This window comes from Zophobas morio, unplaced genomic scaffold, assembly GCF_036711695.1.
Source record: "Zophobas morio isolate AGI-343-1 ecotype UQ-CSIRO unplaced genomic scaffold, CSIRO_AGI_Zmor_V1 ptg000026l, whole genome shotgun sequence".
NCBI lineage: Eukaryota > Metazoa > Arthropoda > Insecta > Coleoptera > Tenebrionidae > Zophobas > Zophobas morio.
This window is the reverse complement of record NW_026972131.1, coordinates 8,876,209-8,894,871: the sequence shown is the minus strand read 5'-3', so window position 1 is coordinate 8,894,871 and position 18,663 is coordinate 8,876,209. Positions and strand designations below refer to the sequence as shown.

The 18,663-nt window shown below is 29.9% G+C and overlaps 1 protein-coding gene across 2 annotated transcripts in view; it reads left to right on the top strand.

The window, feature by feature from the left end:
* Positions 1–8,812: 8,812 nt before the first annotated feature.
* Positions 8,813–18,663, top strand: part of LOC135136273 (mucin-2-like) — a 49,909-nt gene continuing 40,058 nt past the window's right edge. For both annotated transcript variants that reach the window (XM_064065481.1, XM_064065480.1), the window contains exon 1: positions 8,813–8,958. The gene's annotated coding sequence lies outside the window, so the exon portion shown is untranslated. The remainder of the gene's footprint in view (positions 8,959–18,663) is intronic.

The following is an 18,663-nucleotide window of genomic DNA, read 5'->3' as shown; positions in this document are numbered from 1 at the left end:
TTCTACCAAACAAATGTTCTTTAAATTTTATAAAATAACGTAGTTTTGCTTGTGTGATTTATGAATCCGTGCTTACTTTTCACCCTTGGCATCCAGATTTTTGGAAAAAAATCATCATTGTATAACAATATTTTAAAATTTAACTTTGAAATTGTAAAAACCGGATGCTGTGAAATCATGAAGATATTTTAAGATTGTTTTGTGTCCGTTCCTCTGCGTTGAAGACACCAAATCAACCAAATTTCATTTTCTTTTAACCGCTGATGCCTGTAATCTGAACTGGTCAAAAGTCGAATTCGGTCGAATACTGAGAAATTGAGAAATGTCTACAATTTTTTCCGTTATAATAACGTAGTATTGTAATAGAGGCGAATGGCTATTTTCAAGATTTTTCGACGTTTCATGACCCATAGAATATGAAAATATAATTTCCGCTAACGTTAACGCTAACCAAATTTGTCTAATCATCCCCACTAACAATATGATGACATCACCTCAAAAGTTTGTACAGTAAATGTTATTTAAATTTTATAAAACAACACACTCTTATAATTGTCGTTTACGAATTTATCTTGATTTTTTACCCTAGATAGTCAGATTTATGGAAAACTCAAAATTGTAAGTAAGTATAACAATATTTTACAATTAAACTTTGAAACTGGAAAATCGAATGCTCTAAAATTTTGCAGACGTTCTAAGTATGGCAAATCGCTAATCGAAATTTATGTGGCCTGTAAAACCTTTAAGAAGTCCAAAAATTGGTGTTTAAAAAAAATAAATGCATTCAGATTTTTTAGGGAGACTCAAAAAATTAAAGAATGCAATAATTTGTTTTATTGAATAAATCAAAAACAACGTATTTCATTTTGCCGAAATTTTGGAGATCCAGTACCTCGTATTGCTATTAGTATGACACTGTACGATTTCAGATTGATATAATGTATCCGTGCTCAAAGTTGATAGCGCTATCAAAAAATTTGTTATGAAAAACTCGTTTAAACAGACGCAAGCATTCTTGTTTACTTGTTAAAAGACCACAAATGTCTTTATTTGAAATTCGCTTACTAAGCGCACAGTGCTCTTTCAACTGGGCTACCGAGTCGTACATACCTACTTCCCTCTTCTCACTTTCCCATATTATATTGTTGTATTATTTCTTCGCAAAATTAAATTTTATAATTTATGTAAGAAACTAAGATTTATGTGATCGTACTTCAGGTGAAGGGAGTCCTGTCTAAATCACTTTAGATTGCTTTTTTGATTGAAAGTAATCTAAAAGCGTTAGATAAAAAATCAACACTAAAACTGGACTGGAACTGCATTTAATAACAAATGTGAAATTTCTAGTTAATACTAGTTTTAAACGTATCAATATATTTTTCGAAACTGTGGCCCTGTTTTTTCGTGTATATTTCATTAAGAACCGTTAAAAACTGGCCATCTACTAAATTTTATATATTTAAATTTATTTAAACACATATTTTACATGTTTAATCAAATCACACTAAAAACCGTGAAAAGTAGCAGTAATCCGAAATTTGGATTTCCAAATTTGCATCGGTGTCAATGTTATTTGAATTTGTAGCCTACAAAATTCATATACTATTTATTAAGTTTTAACAGAAGTTGACGAAGTACCTCAAATTCATAAGTCATAACTTGAAAAGTGAAGTCTGTGTCGATTTTTATTAGACACGTAATATCCGAAAGTACTGGACCGATTGTTGTCCAATTTTATATCTATAGCATTATAATATGTATTTCGAAATAGCTGGCTATGTTGTGCAGGGGCAAGGGAAATTCTGTCTAATGATCTTGGGGAGGATTTTTTAAAAAAAGCCTAGAGAACTGGAAATGATTTCTATATCTGGTATTTTATTCCACTTAGGAAATGAGTGATTATATAAGAAATTCTAACCTTTTGTTCGAAATGATTGCTTTTTGAATTTAAATTGGTGTTCCCTTGGTCCAGCAAGTGAGAAAGATCACTGTCAAACATCAACAAATTGTGATAAAAAGTCAAGACGGATTCATAAACCAGAAGTATACTCGTTTTTTAAAATTTTGAATTTTGAATTTAGAGAAGGAATAGTATTTAGGAAAATCCACTCCTATCCTGCAATAAATCATCTCCCACGGTGCCACGCCTCCTGTAAAGTGGAGTCTATATAATTTTGAGATATATCCTAAACGAATAGACTGTATATTATTTTATAAAATTTAAATGGTAAAATGCTAAGATGTCGTCATCGAATTGTTGGTGGAGGATGACTAGACAAATCTTATTCAACGTTTTACCATCTACATGATATTCCTAACATTGAATGGGAGATTATCTGTTTAAAAAAATACATAGATAAATATGTAGATAGAGATAGTTTATTAGTGTCAGTATACATATATGTGTACATAATTACACGTGTCAGTTTTAGCATATTTGTACATATAATATATACTATACTATACTAGACTAAATCTATTTTGTACCAACTATAACTTATGAAAAACAAACTTGCTTTTTTGTGACACTTATTCATTCATTAATTTGTCTTCTAAATGTTTGTAATTTATAGGAAGCGTATTAAAAAAATTTACACAGAAAAAATTAACACGATCTTGTGATCTCGTCAATCTCAAATATTTACAGCTTAGATCTTGAGTTCTTGTTTGGTGATTATGAAAATCATTTAACTTTAGGTAAGACTATATTAATGTTATTAACGATATGCTTTATACATTTAAGTATATATTTAGAGAGATGGAAGCGTTAAGATTTCTAGCCTTATAAAATGGTTTCAACAGTCGTCTCTCTATCCTATATTTGAGATTATTCTGATGGTCTTTCTTTGTAATTTGAATAACCGTGTTCTTGCATTTAAGTGTCCCCATACCAAGATTCCATAATGTAGGTGACAGTGTATTAAGGAAAAGTATACTATTCTTAAATATTTTAAAGAAAGAACATGAGAACCATGGTTGATCCAAGTGAACTGTGACTCAAGCTATATGCCAAGGTTACCTGATCCGATTCAGTGTTCGATTTTACTGAAAATTTTACCTTTTGAGTTAATTGGTTTACAGTGAATCAGTCTTGACTTGTCGAGAACATTTCAACTTTCAAATAAACACAGACAAACGACAGACAGACGGACGGAAATGGAATACCGATTTTTTCATACTCTATGTTTAATGAAACGTAGAGAAAACACGAAAGTAGTCGTTCGCTGGATGGACCTTATTACAATATACGCTCGGAAAATAAAAATGCCCGAAAGAGCTATTAAAACAGCCCGTGTGCGTCTTATATCTAGAGGACATACAGTTCAACAAAGCGATTTTCATAAAAAAGACGTAACATAAATGGATGGCTAACCTTTAAACAGATTCTAGCAACAAATGTCACAAAATAAAATTTTCTAATTCGCCCTCAACGACAACAAAACTACTGAAATTATTAAGCGGGTGACTCATCATCGGTGTCGGCGGCCGGGCGACGTTCGCATAAAGGCAAGCCTGGAGCGGGTTACCGGAAGTCTCGATTGCAGCGTCCAGTAAAACCTTAAGCGACGTTCGCGATCCATCCAGAAGAATGTATGGCTTTAAATAGAGACCACTTTCGGGAAAGGATTATTCAGTTAACGAGTCGAGTCCAGCCAAGTTGCGCCGGAATCATTTTGTACATAATCGCTGTGTAATCAGTCGCGTAAATTCGAGTTAATTGGAAATAAATTGTTAAGTTTAACCACGTCGATTTTTTAATTACGGTCAACGTAACAATATTAAATGGTAATTTAAATCGACATATTTGTGGAGAGTATTCAGAAGAACTTGCTCATTTTCTCGAAATTCAGGTAGTAGTAACGTTGTTTTAATAGTACACATGATTTTTCACCTTGTTCACTCACCTCCTCCCCCTAATGAAATCATCCAATTTAAAAACTGAAAAACTGCCATGCAAACTTACACATGTTCATCCCCATAGACGTGAAATTTCCAAAAATAAAGTCTTAGTGGGCTTAGATTACAAAAGGAACCTACTGGCCAAATTTCATGTTACTAGCTTCAGTAGTATAGACTTTGCGTCATTTTGTCAACCAGGACAAACACTTTTACCTACACATTAATATTATATTGTATATTATACATATAGTGATATACCTTACATGCATTTAATGTTTAATTTTATTACTATTTGCTTATGCTTTTTGGAAAATAGTTTTTATATTCATATGTATTTTCTAAATTAAATTATACAGCTCAAAGTATAGTCCTTGTTAACTTATTAAAAGCAAACAACACAACATTTTTTTTTAAATTCTTAGTTGATCATTAGATCTCCAAAAATTAATCACCTTATATCTATCATATTATGAACATTTTTTGGATGCCTGACAGTTATAATATCAGTTTCCAAAAAAAGACAACCTAATTAATGTCAATCATAATTTGAAAAAACTGACTGCAGACGATGATCTAAATACAAAATAAAAAAATTGGTCTAAAGACTTTAGACAGTACTTCCCTCGCTGTCGGAAACGTGACGACTGCATGCCTATTATGTTTTTTTTCGCAGTAGATTTCAAAGCATTCGGTTTTGTAGTTCCTGAGTAAATCAATTGAGTCACCCTGTATATGCAAATCCAAAAAATATGAATGGAGTGATAAATCACAAGTACAGACTTAGATAGGATTTATTCCGCAAAGTTTCGAGCTGACGTCATCAATTTTTTGGAGGGGATAAGCAAATATATTTTGACTGAACATTTATTATGCTTTTTATAACCTTAAAACATCTGCAAGATTTCAAAGCATTCGGTTTTGTAGTTCCTGATTAACTAAATAAAATAAATTCACGCTATCATTAATTTTTTTGGGTCACCCTGTATACGCAAATCGAAAAAATATGAATGGAGTGATAGATCACAGGTACAGACTAATCATATTTTGTACATTTTAGATCGGATTTATTCGGCAAACTTTTGAGCTGACGTCATCAAGTTTTTGGAGGGGATAACCAAATATATTTTGACTAAAGATTTATGGTACTCTTTATAGCCTTAAAACATCTGCAACATTTCAAAGCATTCGGGTTAGCAGATTCAAAATTAAATTGCAAAATGTTGTTTAATAATTCTGATTTTTTTTCCAAAAATCTGGACTTTTCGGGTAAAAACTCAATTCGGAGTCGTAAACTACATATGTAGGACTATGTTATTTTATACTATTTAAAACTCATTTACTATATACAATTTTGAAGTGATGTCATCGCATTAGTGGTGGGGATGATTAGACAAATTTTGGTTAGCGTTTTACCATCAGACAGACGGACAGACGGATAGACGGATAGACGGACAGACAGACGGAAATGGAAGACCCATTTCTTCGTCTTCTAGAGGTCATGAAAGATCGAGAAAACGTAAAAGTAGAGAGTCGGCCGACGGACTCGATTACAATACTTCCTTTGCTTAGGCTCGGGAAGTAAAAATTAGTCCACGATTACTTCAACAGAACTTCCCTCGCCTTTGAAGTACAGTCTAATGAATTCCGCTTCTTTGAAAAATTACACAAAAATGTTGTTTTCTAATAACCTTTATATAGTATAAAACCAGTCGTGTAAATGACAAATTCCAAGGAGGTGCCGTCCGCAGATATACGGGCAATGCTCAACTTCGATTGTTTATGTTTATACATCAAAAGAATGTCACGCAGAAATATGTTTAATTTGAATGAGTTGCTCCTGCTTTGAATATGATTATTATTATTATTATTTGATCATAATTAAACAAAGACGGGGGTATTCTCACATTGTCTAGAAAACGAAGTTTTTTTTGACCAATAAAGAATTTGTCGAAGATTATATAAGTATAATCCGGCAAATCCAGCTCTTTAAAAAAATATGTAAAATTTGATTTTACGATTTTCGTTTTGTGATAACCGCTGTAAAGTATAGGCATAAATAACACCCCCTGTCCTTCAGCACCAGGTAATGGCAATCTGAAGCTTAGTGTTTATTTATGTCATCTAAAGACTAATAGTATTTTTTATTTATTATATTTATTTTATTTATTTCATTTAGTTCATTTATTTCATTTATTTCATTTATTTCATTTATTTCATTTATTTCATTTATTTCATTTATTTCATGTATTTCATTTATTTCATTTATTTCATTTATTTCATTTATTTTATTTATTTTATTTTTATTTTTATATTATAAGCGAGTAAGAATGTAGGGTCATGAGCGCGTTAGCGTGAGTGATACTGCTCTCACGAGCTTATAATGAAATTTTTCTCACGTATAATATACGACGTTTTATCTTACAGTAGCAGCTTTTACGTAAAATTATCCTAAAAAATCGTAGTAGTATCCTAGTATCCATAGGTACATTACCTTGCATCACTTTTGAGTACTTTACTTCACTTGTTAATAATGTTGAATTTTTGTGTCGTAAAACAGTTGCATAAACTACCCCAAAATCTACTACTTTCTGTAAGATAAAATTATTAATTAAACCACAATCGAACAAAATGTTATGAATATTATAACTATAATAACAGTTTTTGGGAAAATTTGAAAGTAAAAAACTGAAAGCTGATTCGTACACTATAAGTACAGGAGTATATTTTTGTATAACATTAAAACATTTTAAAATATAATTCATTAAAATGACGTCATCAAATTGTTGGTGGGGACGATTAACAAAATTTTGGTTAGCATTCAATCATCTATATGATATTTCTAATATATATACAAAATTTGACAATAATCGGTCTAGAAATTTCGGTGATTACGTGTCTAATAAAAATGGACACAGACACTAGACAGACAGACAGGCAGACAGACGGAGCGAAACGGGAGACTACTTTTTCGTCCTGTAGGGGTCATGAAACGTCGAGAAAATATAAAAGTGGCCATTCGTCCGATGGACTCGACTACTATACTTCCTTACACTCGGAAAGTAAAAATTTCAAAGTTTTATTATAAAATAAACTTCCATTTAACGAAAGAACATAAAGTAGAAATGATGTAATAATAACATTTACAAGTTATTATAATTAAAACAAAAAAATGTTTAATAACTAAACCAACCATCAAACACAATGTAAAATTGGTTTAACAGAATACACTTAACTAATTCCAATTGAGCAGATTTTTACTTCCAGAGTGTAAGCTAAAGAAGATTATAATCGAGTCCATTGGGCGACTGGCCACTCCAAATTTTCTCGATGTGTGACGCCTAGAGTACGAAAAAATAGATGTGCCGTTTCGGTCTGTCTGTCCGCCATCTGTGTCGATTTTTGTTAAACATCTCCAAAACTATCGGACCGATTTCTATCAAATTTTACATGTGTGTTATGAATATAGTCGTGGTAAAATGCTATTCTGTCTAGTCACCCCCACCAACAAGGTGATGACATCACATCAAAATTGTATATGGTAAATGGGTTCTAAATTGTATTAAACAACGTAATTCTAGAAGTGTATTGAATTCATGTTGAATTTTCACTGGAGACTTCCTGATTTTTGGAAAAAAAAATCAAAATTGTATAACAACATATTGCAATTTAATTTTGAATCCGCAAAACCGAACGTTTTGAAATCTTGAAGAGACGCCAAAATTATTGTAAGCATGGTAAATTTTTAATCAAATTATATTTTTATTTGATGACGTCATTTCAAAATTTTGACAAATAAATCATATCTAAAATGTGCAAAATATAATGGTTTATCAATGCATGCATATTCGTCAAAATTTCTTATACAGGATCTCTCAGAAAATTAATTAATGACGCAATTTATTTTATTGATTAAATGGTGAATTTTTAATTATCATATATCTATTTACCCCTTCCAAGAAATTAATCACGTCATGCCAAAATTTTGGGAGGGAAATTCTGTCAAAATAACCTTCGACCATTTTTTTAAAATTTACATCAATAATTTTTTAAAATAAACAATTGTAACTTAGCAACATAACGTTAAAACTGTAAGTAGGTATTTTTGTTACGTATAACAAAATTCCTAAAAAAATCAACTTCATTCTGTTAAAAACACGTGGACTCTAGGGACAAAAACACAAAATATCTAACGAGCGTGGTTTCTACAGATTGCCATATATTAATAATTAACGCCGTGATAGACGAAAAAGCAAAGAGAAATTTTTACATAAATACATAATTAGATAGACTTATGGGGGCGATAAATGTAACATTAATATATTTAAGGAAACAATTTCTAAACTGAAATTTAAAAAAAGCGAGAGCTCTGGTATATGTAGCCAACTGCAAAAATCGTATTTAAAAATCGATTTCATTTAAATAACATTTCTATCAATTTTGTCTTGACGTAAGATAAACCGTACCCTTATTTAATTTTTAATAACATGCAATCAATCACAAATTTTTACAGCAGCAAAGAAACCAAGAAGCTAATGATTTACGAGCGAAACCATCAAAAGTGGTACATCGTAGGCGATTCTCCCTTAATTTCAAAACAGTAATGCACTTTCATACACCTGCGAACAGATGGATTGCAGCAAGACAGCAATTTCACTTGTTGAAGCTATTCAATAGGGACTTAATTATTATAATAGTTTGAGAGCAACTCTTTTCCTCCCCGATTTCTAACCGTCTCTCGCCATATTTTGACTGAGAAAAGCGAATCGGCAAGTGTGAAAGTCTTTTATTTAAAATTTCGGCGAACGGTCTGCGTGGGTATGCTTTTGGTCAGTGGCGCGTGCCGTTTTTCTTTGGTAGGGGACCCCACTGCACAAGAAGTCTTCTCGGACTTTGATATACAACAACTGTCATCACCAGTTCGCCGATAGCGACTGGAAGTGTGTAGTCTTCAACTTGAATAGTGCGTCAAGTTAAGAAGATTTCGCAGTGAGTGAAGAATTGTATAGTTAGTTTTCCAGCAAACACGGATTTTGGATTTTTTCGACCACTTCTTTAGAGGTAATTGTTGCTTGTTATAAGCGGAAAATTGTTATGTTGTTGTATTTATTTCTTTTGCTTTTGTATATTACGCGCAAATTTAAAAGTAGAGAATTATGTTAGTGTGCGGTTACGGATGCAGAACACATTATTATTTTGCTAATGGTGTTAAGTACTTCCTTTAAATCGAAAAAAAGTAAGTGCATCTTATGCAATGTATTAAAACTGTCGGTGTGAGATTAATGTACTAACTCTACTTTTTTATTTATACACTGTAACACTCTTTGCACTGAAAATCTGGAAAATTTCTCACGTGAATGATATGTATTTAGTTTTGCAAAATTATTTATTAGTCGAAACAGATATTTGTTTACTAATTAATGAAAGTGCATTTGGGATGAAAGTAAAGAAGAACGAATTTTAATCGGTCAGTGTAGAATTTTCAAAGAAAACTGGTTTGTTCGGTTTTATTCTTAAGAAAAAAGTTATGTATAAAAAGTATAAAATAAACAAAATAACATTATTATCTCACGAGGAATTACATGTGTGACATGTGCTTGTTGCTAGTTGAAAGTGATAATTACTGTAGAATATCGTCTGCATTTCGGCGAAAGGAAAGTATAACATGCTATGACTAATTTTTATGATAATTTGAACCAATTTTTGCAGGAATGTAAATGCTTTAATGAGTAAATACCTGATAATTATGCATATGTTACTCAAAGTGAGCATGAAAATATTACTGTTAGTATTTTTAAAATTAAGATTTGTGCTTCCGTTGAGTTTGTCTGCGATGGTTGCAATATAGTTTAGAAGAACTAGGTTTCTTAGCAAATGGTATTCTAGTGTAACGGCGGTAGCAGCACTGCCCTAAGCAAAGTCTACTCCAGAATTAACTAATTAAATTCTAATGTATAATTAACAATAAAACTGATCCAAGTATTACCCAATAGGTGAAGCGTGTGATCTTAGTTGTTACCATAAAATGAAATATTTCACCATGTAGTTACTAATATGCTAATAATAATAAAGTAAATTTAAAAAATTATGGAATCTAATTGAGAAAGAAATTCTCTTATTCTAAATTTTTAAGTGTTAATTACTTTCTTTGAGTAATTCGGTCATTTTACAATTACTTTTTGCAATTATTTTTAACCCAAATACTCAAAAATATTCTTTGTTTTTCTTTACGAATCATCTACCTGTCCTGTTGGGATAATTATACCTGGTTAGTCTGCACAAAGTAGAGTTAAAATCTAAAATGAGTTTAGCACAGAATTTGTTAAGAAACCAGATAACCACAATATACATACGCTCTTCATCATTTTAAGGGTGAGCTAAAGTATATTTCAGCATAGGGAAATACATATAAACTTCTGCCTAAGTTTTTGCCAAAAGTATAGGTCCGATTGTAATAGATTTCACACCGTTGAAATGAGCGTAAAAAACCCTACCCAAATTGCTTTTCCGTTTTTTAAATTTTGTTGTCAAAAAAAACTACAACGCGTTAAAATTGTAGTGAGTAAGAGATTATCTGGTATCTGGTGGCAAAAAGGTACATTAGTAGAAATTGTATTAAAAATCCATTGCGTTTTACAGAAGTAAAATATCTTAATAAATAATTGAATAAACAGGGGCAGAATATTTAAAATTTGTGGTCAAACAAACTTTAGCCATTTTTCTGGTTTACTGAAATCTATAACAGGTAACCGATAGAGCCCGTCCTTTGAAACCCCTCATAATCCGAGAATAAAATTTTATGAGAGTGTCCACCAGAGACTTTAAATATGTATAGACCCGCTATCACCCTAAATTCTAGTCAGTAGTAGCAACGTCTGTTTGTTGGGTGCTGAGTGTGGCTTATTATTATTATTATTATTATTTTTTTGTTTTGTTTATTGAACCTAGCTCTTGGCATATATTGCCAATCGTGTCGTGTTTGTTACGATAGTATTTAATAAATTAAAATATTAAAAGTTAACTTTGAACCAAAAAGCCAGTGAGCTGTGCTGTACGGTGGTGTCGTAATTCGAAACAAAAGAGTAGTTGTCAAGAAGATATTTCATTTCATCGGCAACACTTACTATTCCAAATAAACTTGTTAAGATTCGTGTTTTTATAACTTTGAAATTGTCGAGATTTTAAATTTGGCGCGATTTTGGAGATTTTAAAGGGTTTACTGGCCAAAATTTTAAAACGCCTGCATCAAGTTTTTTGAGGGGATACCTAAGTATAAGTATAAAGTTCGATTAGCGGTTTACCATACTTATGATAACCTTAAAATGTTTGCAAGATTTCAGACTATCCGACTTTGTAGTTTCTAGTTTATATTGTAAGATTTTGTTATATAATCTAATTTTTTTTCCAAAAATGTGTATGTCTAAGGAGTATTTGTAAATCAGAGAAGTATGTAAAACAGCATAGGTTTAAACAGGGTATGGAACGAAAGGCCAATAATTGACGAAAATTAGAAAACTACTTTTACTTATATTCAGTACCATATTTTTTGTTTTACTTTGTGGGTAAAACTTAGTACGTAAAAATTGATTAAATAATTGTAACTCTGTTTTGAATTTTCATCTGATACCCTCGATTTACTTATCAAAATTTTAAAATGACGGCAACGATCAGACAAATTTTGGTTACCGTTTCGGCATCTACACAGTGCCCTTAAAATACATCTGACATTTTAAAATAGTCAGTCCAGTAGTTTCGGAAATTATTATCTAATTAAATCGTCAACACACTACCGACGACGGACATATAGACAAACGACAGACATACGGAAACAGGAAACCTATTTTTTCATACTCTAATAGAGGTTATGAAACTTCGAGAAAACCCTAGTTTAAGCTTGGAAAGTAAAAATATCTCACAAAGTAGAAAGTTCAAAACATTACTAACCATTTTAATAAACTTTAAATAAAAATGCACAAAAACTTGTATTTAGAAATGTTAATTTTAATATGGGCGATGGCTAACAAAAATCAAAGTAGAATATTAAACAACCAGTAAAATAACTTCTAAGAAAATTGGAAATAATTTAAATAATTTATTTTATTGACACGTCCTGAATAACTACATAGAAACTAAAATCGTATTACTAAAGCGTAAACTATGGTACATTTCAAGTATATTTCGTACTAAACCTTTGTCTTTTTTGGAGGGACGAATAAATAAATTATAATTCTTTAATCATCATTAAATCAGTTCCAGTGTTTTACCAACATTTAAAAAAACTCCGGTGTGTAGTTTCTTATCTTATTGTTATATCACTTATCCTTTTGTTAAAAATAGGTAAATAAATAAATGCATTTAGAATCATATTTATTCATAACAAAATTTTAAGAACCCGCTAGCAACTTTTTTTAGAAGGAAGAAATAAGTAAACAACCAGAAGCCAGGCAGACAGAAGGAAGCAGCCGAATTTTTGTATTCTGTAATTTATAAAGAGTCAGGAAATCAAAAAATTTCACAATGCTTACAATACTTTTCTTCGATTAATTCTCCAAATATAATAAAAGAAAATAAAGTCAAAAGTCAAATGATACTTTCCCATTAGCGATATCAAATACTCACTCCAATTACTATCAAAATTTTAGTTTTGCATATTCTACTTGATATATGTATATACTGTTATTAAATAAATTTCTTGGATAAAAATAACTGAATACATAAGTTTTGCTTTAATCTGTTTAATACTGTTGCCTAATTTAGGATGGGTAACGTTTCCTACATGAGGGTTTGTGGCGTTTACCTGAATTTTAAAAGATAATTTACCGTTCATTTACATTTTACACCTTCTTTTGTGGAAATTAGTTTTACGTTTGCTAATAATGTTTCCTTTTCCAATCAATGTGCGAAATATTAAAAAATTATTGTAATAGGGTCTTTTTGGCGCATGGTCCATTTCATGGTTTCTAAACGTTTCGTGGTTCCTAGAATATGAAAAAGTTTCTGTCTGTCTATCGGCGATCTGTGGTCCATCGGTGTGATAATCTTCAAAACACTTCAAAAAAAATTTAACAATAATATTTATTATTACAATTTTGCAAAGCAAATCCTATCTGAATCTTACAAAATAATATTTCTTTACTTGTGATTTGCTAATCCGCTTTTATTTTTTACCGCAGACTTCTAGATTTTAGGACAAAAATTGAAAATTATACAATTTTTTAACAGAAACTACAAAACCGATTATTCTAAAATCTTGAAAATGATTTAAGGTTGTTGTAAACTTAACAAATGGCTTAATAATATTTATTTATTTGTCTCGAGTGGAAAAATGCTGTTAGTACCGTTTTTAGTAGTACACTACTATTATTTAGATTAGTATACTTGACGCCATGAGAAAATTTTATTGGGAGAAACTCACTCGAAACAGAAACACAACATGTGTCTTCACTTGTATGTAGTTTAATAAGTCTATTAAAAAAAATTTGTTTAATTGACCCATTTTTATGATAATTTTATTTATATGGACGATGTCTCAAACTGACAATGTAATATATATTTTTATACCTATAAAGTAAATGTCAGAACAGAAAAAAAATCAAAATTTATATAATACCATAAAACTTGTTACGAAAGTTGTTAAAGGGGACGAAATTGTAATAAATTCAACTAATAATAAACAACATATCAATAATTTAACGAATAAAATTTAATTGGCTTTCGTTGGCAACTTTTACAACATTTTTTTTTGCTATTACGTTTTGTTTTGTTTAATTATTTTAAATTTACAGTGCATTATCTATCGAAAAGAGAATACAAAACACAATCAAACACAGCCATGGATTTTTAAAGATTTGATCGTTGTACTTCAAACACAAACTTTCAAATTGACAGTAATCTGAAATCTGACAAGATGAAAATTCTATCAAAGACAAACCTTCAAAAATCCATGACTGTGTTTGATCGTGTTTTTATTGACAACATATAGACTACGTCAAAATATTTGGTGTGTCAAAGGTGTTAAAATTCTTATTATAATTTATTAGAATTGGTTTTAATTAGATTGTTCTCATTTTTTCATTTTCATCTTTTATCTGACCCTGGCGTTATATAGACATTACCTGAATGAGTAATCAATTGTTTAATATTATGTATAAAATTAAAATTGTTAAACGTGTAATGATTGACAACAGAAATAAATATCATAGTAATAATAATAACACTTGCTAAGTTTTTGTAACAGACTGACTACAGTACATCTACTGTTAAAAATAAAATAAAATATCCGTTTTACGGTTAATTAAATTTTCAATAATCACAAATTTATAATTTAATAGTATAATAGGAAAATTGAAACTTTTCCAAAATGTTTTTTGTACTGTCGAATTTTAATGCCCACAAAAAATCTAATTTGACCACTTATATGGGATATATAATTAAATTATTAGTTGGAGAAATAAACGGACACCAATGGCGTGATATCCTCAGGAATTAAAGCACGCACACGTTATTAATTTTACTATATCTTCAACAGTGTACTACTCAGTGTAAGCTTACTTTAGAATTTAACATACAAAAATTATTTTCACCAATACTTTAATTTTGATTTTGGTATTATTTTAAATCCTGAACAGTTCAGCTTCAAAACGTTTTTCTAACTCAGAATGCAATCTTGAAGTATTCTCTTCCACAAAAAAAAAATGAGTAATGAAAATTTGGTATACTTAAGAACCAGTTGTTCATTAAATTAATTCATTATTATTACCATGAGTGGTGGATGCGCCATATTTCTAATAAATACCTGTGTACTGGGAGAACAAAGCAGGTAAAATTCATTGACACTGGGCTTAAATGTTGCAATACTATAAAGTTATGTTTATTATTTATGGATCAAAGTAATATTTTTGGGTTTTTGAACTTTTTTTTGAAAGAACTATTTAAATATTTTGTAAAGTTTTACAATGTTTTATTAATGAATGCTAATAGTTATTTGGCAAGTTACATAAAGGAATTTTTAGCGTACAAGTGTAAAGTGTGTTCATAAACACATGTTAGTCTAGCAATCGAAGTGATTGATGATGATGAGTCATTGTAGGTATAAAGACTTCATTCAGAGTTTGTTAAAGTTCAATTTAAAGACATTTAAAAAAATACTCAGTGTAAAAAATAATGTTCTAACTTTTTACATTCATTTGATTCGTGTATATTAAGTGATTTAAATAAAATAATCGTGTTGAGGTAATTAACTTATTATTATTTAAACGTGTAGCAAAATTAAATTTATTATTTTATATATCAAATACTTTCGCTGTTATGTTTAGCAATTAATATGTTTCATACTAAATTGGCCTTAACATTAATTATGTTATAAGAATTACAATAGTATATTATACAGCAAGGTAGTGAAGACAATCATTATCGACCGAACGCAGATTAGAGGGTTATAAGCGTGAGGTCTATAATGGTCTTCGCTACCGTGGCGTGCACACAATTTTTTTCACTAGTAGCGCACTCAAAACACAAATTTGTAAAATTTTCAATTTATTAAAAGTACCATAACATCACTGACATCATCTAACTAGGTTTTGATATTTTCCGTCGTTATTTTTTTACGTTTGTAATGGGGTTTGTAATTGCAAATTGTCGATTACGTAGTTTATGAAAATTTTTTTAGGAAATGTGTCAGACAGTGAACTATGTGCCCCTCCTGAGATGCTACTATGGCAGTTAACACTTTTATATTCCTCGTGAAGTTAATTCCAAAAATCTGGTAATAATGGCCAATTTTCGTTTGTCAAGAATTACATTAACTCAATATTTATTATAGACCTTGGTCAATAATAACTTCACTTCCATTATTAACCTTGGTGAAATTTAATTAATTATATAATTACTGACTTTGGTGGAGAAAAACGAATTCACAAGTTAAAGACAAGCATTTTTACGCTACTAGTGAAAAATATGTAATTATAGGTAATCTATACATTAATAATAAAAAAGTAAACAATTTTAGACACCGATATAATTTGCACACAATTTTCCTTAATGCAAATTCAGGATCAATATTTTTTTAATTTCTTAATTTAGTAGAACGATAAGAACTATATACCGGGTGTCTGATTGTTAAGAATGTAGCAGAGAGTTAATCCGCCATTTTCCAGACACCCGGTACATTAAATAAGCTCTTCAAATCTAGATAAATATGGAATTAATTGTAAATAAAAAATGTAAATTAAATAGTACGTTCTCATTGTTTGCAAATTATAGTCATGCTATCCATTTCACGGATGATTTGCTACACTAAAATACCAATTATGTTTCTAGTACAATTGTACTATCAAATTTTTATGTTAAATTTTTGTTTAAATTGATTGTAAGTCATCAAATTATAAGTATAGAATATAGATAGAAATATGATCATTTAAATTTGGTTTCGAGGAAACCTAATAAACCTATGATAACGATGGGGTGGTTAAAATTGGCACCAACTAGACGACGGTTTGAAAAAAAGGCAGATCATTTTTTGATTCCGCAAAGGAAACAGTACGTGGGTTTTTATCATAAAACACATATTTTAATATTATCACCACTTGTGTGAAAGACAGTTTGAAATGCTTCACCTATTTTAGCAAATTTCAACTTTAATAATTATTTCAGATGTAATTTGTCTGAACCTTAGCTGTTAAAATTTTTGGAGGTACTATATTATAAGTATTTAAATCTGATGCATACAGAGAGAATGCATAACCTGTTTCTGCTTGCCTATTACTTACTTTCATTTCCTTCAAAATTGATGACATCTGAGAAATGATGTTTTAATAATAATCAGATACAACCGTAAATGTTTTGTTTCAATGATGATAACAAGTAAAAAAATCATGAATAAGTTATTAACTTATTAACTACAAATGTGAACGAACTTGTACCATTATAAAATATTACCTTACCTTAAAAGCAGTTAATAGAGATAAAAACAATAAATTGTCGAAACAGGCAAGTTTAAAGTTTCTTATTACACTTAGATCAGTAGCATGTCTTCACAATATCAAATTTCACAAATCTGGCAAATAAACTAAAAATAAACACACACACTTACGTATTTTATTTGAAAACCGTTTAAATTACTTTTTGGCGCCGTGAAAGTTATTACGTCAACCAACCCTGTTTTCTTATGCGAAAGTTTTCAAATGAAGTACTTAAATATTTCAAAAATTTAAAAAATCGGTGGTCGTTACCTAAAACCTGCATTGTTAAAATGGATGCAAATCTTCTCTCTAATGATCAAAGCAAAAAAGCAACGATATTACGTAAGAAATTTCTTTCAAGTGCGCAATTAACGTATAAAAACAATATGAAACATCTATATTATGTGAAAATTGTGTAACTTAGGTACTCACATACGAGAATTGCAAATAATAATGAAATATACTACGTCATATACTGTCTAAAAATTTGTTTAATCTAAATTAAAGAATGAAATACTTAACTAACAAGTAACTATGTAAATTATCCTAATTATCATTTACACATTTTCGATGCGATATAATTATCCACACTATTTAATAATAATTAAAAAAATTCTCTATAATTAGAATGTTTTTTTCCTAAAAGGAGCACAAAATCATATGCTACAACAACACATTTAAAAAAAAATTGAGTCACTTAATTGATTAACCCAAATCTTGCAAAAAACAAGTCAATGCCATCAAGGTAAAGGAGAAAGTTCTATGACGATAGTGAATTTTATCGGGGCAATAAGAAGATAAAAACCCCTCTAGGTTAAAGAACCGAAAATTAGAAATTTCTCTTATGTATGAAATTAAATTAGGTGACAGCTCAAGAAAGAATCCAAATAAAAACGAACCGCTAAAATATGACTTCACAATGAAAGTAAAAATCTGTTAATTATTTATGGTTGTTAATTAAATATATCTCGCTACAAGTTTTATATCACGCTTATTATTTTTGTCGATGTAAAATAGAGTATGCAAAATAATTTTTTGTCTCGAGGTAGGTTGGTCAGACAGCGATCAGTTTTCTAACGAATATAAAACGTATGTAATACTTTGAGTAGCTACTAAAAACAATATTTGCGGAGAAGTCGTAACAGTATTTGTGTAGAAATTTAAACAAGTCAATGCGTTTTTTAATTGTTCATGCTTTAGTGTCGTTTATTTGTTGTCGTATTTCTATCTGTTATATTTCTTCAATAGGATGGTTATTATTTCATACAAAATGAAACCTTTCATTTTATTTTTGTAAGATATCAAATACATATCGGGTGTTCAGTTGAAAAAGTTTCCAAGTTGGGCTTGATTTTTTGTAAACATTGTGAAGTATGTCTATAATTAAAATAATTAAGCTAAAATTCAATCGATGACAGCTGACAAAGTCAATCATACACAACAGTATGGATTAATAAAACACATTCGTTTTTGACTACGTTTTCTTCTACCAAAAAGCAACGCCAACTTGATGATTTTTTCAGTTGAACACCCGTTACTTTACGTAACACTTTAGTGTAACAAAATACAAGAAAAAACATTTTATAACTTTATAGCTATATTATACAATTTTACAAAAAAATCTGTTGATGGTTGCCGGGTCCTCTTATGCTGTTACTTGAGCACTGCAGAATGGAATCATATTTCAAACACTGGCAGTATTAAATATTAAAATAATAACAATATTAATAATAAAAGCAACGTAAATTGTATTTAAGCACAAATAAAAATTACTACTGCTAAAGCTTACAAGTTTACCAAACATATG